Below are 4,626 nucleotides of genomic sequence, written 5' to 3' on the forward strand. Positions count from 1 at the left end.
CAGGTTCCTGTGGCGGCTGCAGGAGGCGGCTGCAGATACTGTGGCTGTGAGGCAGAAGAGAAGGATTTATGACATCACCAACGTCTTGGAAGAGATCGGCCTGATTGAGAAAAAGTCCCAAAACAGGGAGGTGTGGGCTCTGGCTGCAACACTAAGGAAGTCCTGGAGAGACGGCGAGACCTCAGCGCCGAGGTCGAGGACCTGGACCTGAGGAAAGGGACCTGGATCAGCAGAAGTCATGGCTGCCGCAGAGCATCAGCAATGTGATGGATGACGCCCTCCTCGGCCAGTTTTCCTACGTGACCCCCGAGGGCATCTGCAATTGCTACCCCGGCGACACACCCTTGGCCATCCAGGCACCTGCTGGCACGCGGCTGGAGGGCCTCTTCCAGGGATGGGTCAGGATGGACAGGACCAGATCGACCTGGAGAGTCACTCGGGCCCCGTCCACGTGCTGCTTATAAATAAGGAGTCCAGTTCGTCTCAGCTGTGGTTTTTCCTGTTCCCCCATCCGAGGACCTCACGCACTCACCCCCTCTCAGCCTTTGACTCCTCCCAAGCCCCGCCCCGCCGAGCCTCCCAGGGCAGCCTGCCTCTGAGAGGAACCCCGCCTGGCCTCCAGCGCCTCCGGGCCACAAACTCTGGCTTCAGGATCTATTTATTACTGGAGACACCATTGATGAGTTGATGTCTTCTGATGTGTTTCTTCCCCTGCGGCTCTCCCCCACCTCCGCGGAGACTACAACTTTCATTGAGATGACAGTGAGGAGTGTGTGACCTGTTTGATGCCCAGATACTAAATTATTAGACTCCTTGGAAACCTGGGACAGTTATCTACCTCTAACTGAAACCTTGTAGCCTTGCGAATAACATGAGCATTTATAACGAACTGTTTAGGTCTTCTTCCCTAATACTTGCTCTCTGACTTCACAAAACGTCCACCGTGATCACAAAGGGCTCCCAAGCCCCTGGAGTGACTGCATTCTGGGACTTCAACTTCCCTTCCAATTCTAACTCCTGTTTTTAATCGTAGGAGAGGAAAGTTGAAAGTAGGTTAAAGGTCATCAAAACCCAAAATGGCCAAGGGCTCATCACGTATTGGTGTTCCGCTGTTACTGCCACGAAGCTGTCTTATTTCTGTGCTCCGATCCTGACAGACAGTCGCTGCCACGTATGAAGTGAAGGTGTCCGAGGCAATGGTCACTTCCCGTGAAGAGTATGTGAAGTGCCTTCATTCTAGCACTTTAAGTTCACCACGGTTGCTGACTCCTGACATTCCACTTTCCTGGATTATAGGAGAGGGCTGTGTATGTAGTTTGTTTTTAAAATGTGCCAATGCCTGTACATGAACAAGATTTTTAAAAATAAAGTTGTATAAAGAAAAAAAAGTAGATGCATAGGATTTATATTGCTGTTCTCATACCAAAGGAAACAAAAGTGTTTTGCAAATAAAGAGCTTTAACTGCTTTATAAGTGGGAAAAATCTTAGCACAGGGAGGAGATGAGGCTTAATTAAATTATTAGTTAATTATGGAAATAAACCAGTGTTTTAGGTAGGAAGATTGGTGGTGGGTGTGGTTGTGCACAATAATAAACTAGCTGTTGACTGTGGGTAATAATCTACGAATCCAAAGATGAAGTTTCCTCTTCCAATTCTATCGTGTCGTTTTCCCCATGGCGGCCATGATTTGATTACATGTTGATATTTTGTTCTAATTAAGAGAAAGGCAGGGATGGCTTCCTGTTCATCCCAATGTCTCCAGTCCTGACACTGGTTGGCACAGAGGAGGGGCTCAGCCAACATGGCAGAGAGAGAGGAACCTGAGAACCAGGGCCCTACAGGTACAACTAGATCTCTTCAGCTCTTCAGATTGAGCATCCCACCTTCACACAGGACTTTGCTGGCCATTCTGCCTGAGTCCACAGTGCTTGTAGATTCCACTTCTTTCATACTTTGCCCCTTCACATGTCTGTCTCTTGGACAAGTCCCCAAGTTACTCTGAGGGTCGCAGCTGTCCCATTCATCCCTGCATCCTCAGCTCTCAGCACAGAGCTGGGCATGGAATAGACACTCAGGAGATATTTGTCAAAGGAACCACTGAAAGAGCTTTTCTCCACAGATTAGTGGGCTATTGCTTTTCTATGTAAGTCACAATATTCTCTAAAGTTTTCCTACAGCCCATTACTTGGCTGCCTCCCAATGCTATCACTGTTATCTGTGTGTCTCCACTTTATAGGTAACCAGAGGCCCGATGCACGAAATTCATGAAATTTGTGCAAGGGGGTTGGCCCTCGCAGCCACAGTGGCTTGCCTTGGCCCTCGCAGCCCTGGCTTTGTCCGGAAGGTTGTTCGGCTGTCCGGTCTAATTAGCATATTATGCTTTTATTATTATAGATGGTACTGGAGTGGGAACAATCTCTGAGACTGGCCCCATGGAGCCCCCAATTCCTCGTTAATAATCCCGGGTTGAAATGCAGGCAGCAACCATAGAGCCATGGATAGAACCAGTCACATTTCATCTCTGGACCCTGTCTACAGTAATTTACCATCCAAGATCATCGACTATTTCTATTTAAGCATTAAAGTCTTTGTCTTTAGAATAGCAAAGTCTTTACTAGTGAGGTTGAAATCTCTAGGTAAAATGCTGGAGCTAAAAAATTTCCTTCTGAAATTAGACTATAATGTGCAATACCCTTTGTTTCTTAATGTGAACACTTATAGTACTTGGACTGTCTCCTCCCTCCCCCACCCCCCAGCACCCCACCCCCTCCACCGCCCCAGTCACCTAGCTTTGCAAGTTTTCTATTTCCCTTTGACAGAGGGGGACATATTTTCATGATTTTTTCTATAAGGCATTTTGGTAACAACAGGCCCCCCAGCACCACCCCCTCCACCGCCCCAGTCACCTAGCTTTGCAAGTTTTCTATTTCCCTTTGACAGAGGGGGACATATTTTCATGATTTTTTCTATAAGGCATTTTGGTAACAACAGGGAAGAGCTGCCTATAAGTTTTGTTGCACTTTTCACTTCTATTTAAACTTTCTATTTAAGAGCTACACACCTGGTCTCTTGCTCTGACTTTGTTGACCATCTATTGCATTCACTCAACCAGCATTTATTGAGTACCTACTGTGTGCCAGGCTCTGTGATGAGTTACACAAGTAAATTTCAGTGTTTTTCCCAGAAGTATTTACTAATTACTGGTAAGTTGAGAAGTGCTTTGTCGCTGGGGTGTCCCCCCCAATGATTTCCTCAGGGCTATGTTTGTACTGCCTTGAAAATACCCAACAAGGAAGGATGTGAGCTCATCACAGCACCTTCTCTTTTTTGCCACTGTCATTGGTCTAACAGGTTGGCACATGACCCAAGCTTCACAAGCCTTTTCTTGACCTAAGCTGATAAAAGAAAAGATCTCTTTTCTCTTGGGTTACATGGCTTTAAGGATGTAAACCTGCAATCACTAGCTTTCCTGCCCCTGGCCGCACAGAGAAGACCCATTTGCAGTAGAAGGAAATGACACTCCTATGCAGAGAGAAACAGAGAAGACAGAGTCCTGACACTGTGCAAGTCTAGAGATGGAGTTACCCCTGAGGTCGTCTCTCCTCATCCTTCCCACGGAGTGTCTATGTGTTGCCCTTCTTTGATTAAATTAGCTTGAATTTCGTCTTCTTGCTTGCAACCAGAGAATTCTAAGACTCTGTAAGGAGTGTTTAGGGGATAATAAACAAGGAGGAAGATGCATATAACTCAGTTATAAAGTGAGGACAGGCTTTGCAGAGGTGAAGACAGACAACCAAGCTTTGTCCTTCGAGATGAGGAGAGCTTCCACAGCAGGATAAAAGGAAGGGCATTTCTGGGAGGCAAGAGTCCAGTGCATTTGGGTGGAAAATGAACTAATGGGGCTTGGGGAGGGGCAAGAACAGAAAAATGAGCCCAACTTAGATCCCAAGAGGGTTTCCTTCAATGCTTTTCTGTCGGGTTTGGGTTTTGTCCCATAAGCAATTATTGGAAAATCTTTAAAGGATTTTAAGCAAGGTTACCATATGGTCAGATTAAGTTTTTAGAAAGATAATTGGTCACAGTGGTGGGTAGTTGAGAAGAGGGGGGAAATCAGAGAATCCAGACAGGTTACTACAGCAAACCAGGTATGAAACAGTCTGAACAAGGGCAGTGCAAGGATGGACCAAAGAAGGTCAAGGTGTGGACTAGCGGAGTGGCTGCCCCTTTGGACAAGAGTGAAGGAGGAGAGGAGGCAGCCTGAGAAAAAGCCTTGGTTTCTGACTAAGGTGACCTGATGGCTGGGTGGAGGCCCTGTTAGTCAAGAAGGAAGGGAAGGTTCCGGGGAGTGAGGATAGATTCCACTAGGATCACTGCAGCCTCCCAGAAACCCCCTGGGTAGTATTCCTTTCTAAAAGATAGGTATTTTTCATACAGGGTTAATTTATCCCTCAAACACAGTTCAATATTTACAACAGATACAGAATATTAGCATTTTTATTTTATTGGCATAGCTTACAACAGCCAGTGTGAAACACCGTTATTTATTCTATTTGGGGGTGGTGGTGGGGGATGTATGTGAAAGTTGCCAACTCATTTATCAATTTGCCTAGCTCTCTAAATATATA

The 4,626-nt window shown here is 46.3% G+C and overlaps 1 protein-coding gene and 1 pseudogene across 1 annotated transcript in view; one reads left to right on the forward strand and one right to left on the reverse strand.

The window, feature by feature from the left end:
* Positions 1-4,626, reverse strand: part of KCNAB1 (potassium voltage-gated channel subfamily A member regulatory beta subunit 1) — a 207,330-nt gene that overhangs the window by 16,313 nt on the left and 186,391 nt on the right. The gene's annotated exons all lie outside the window — the stretch shown is intronic.
* On the forward strand, positions 7-1,954 carry LOC102758590 (annotated as a pseudogene).

Source organism: Myotis davidii, unplaced genomic scaffold, assembly GCF_000327345.1.
Source record: "Myotis davidii unplaced genomic scaffold, ASM32734v1 scaffold570, whole genome shotgun sequence".
NCBI classification, from domain to species: domain Eukaryota; kingdom Metazoa; phylum Chordata; class Mammalia; order Chiroptera; family Vespertilionidae; genus Myotis; species Myotis davidii.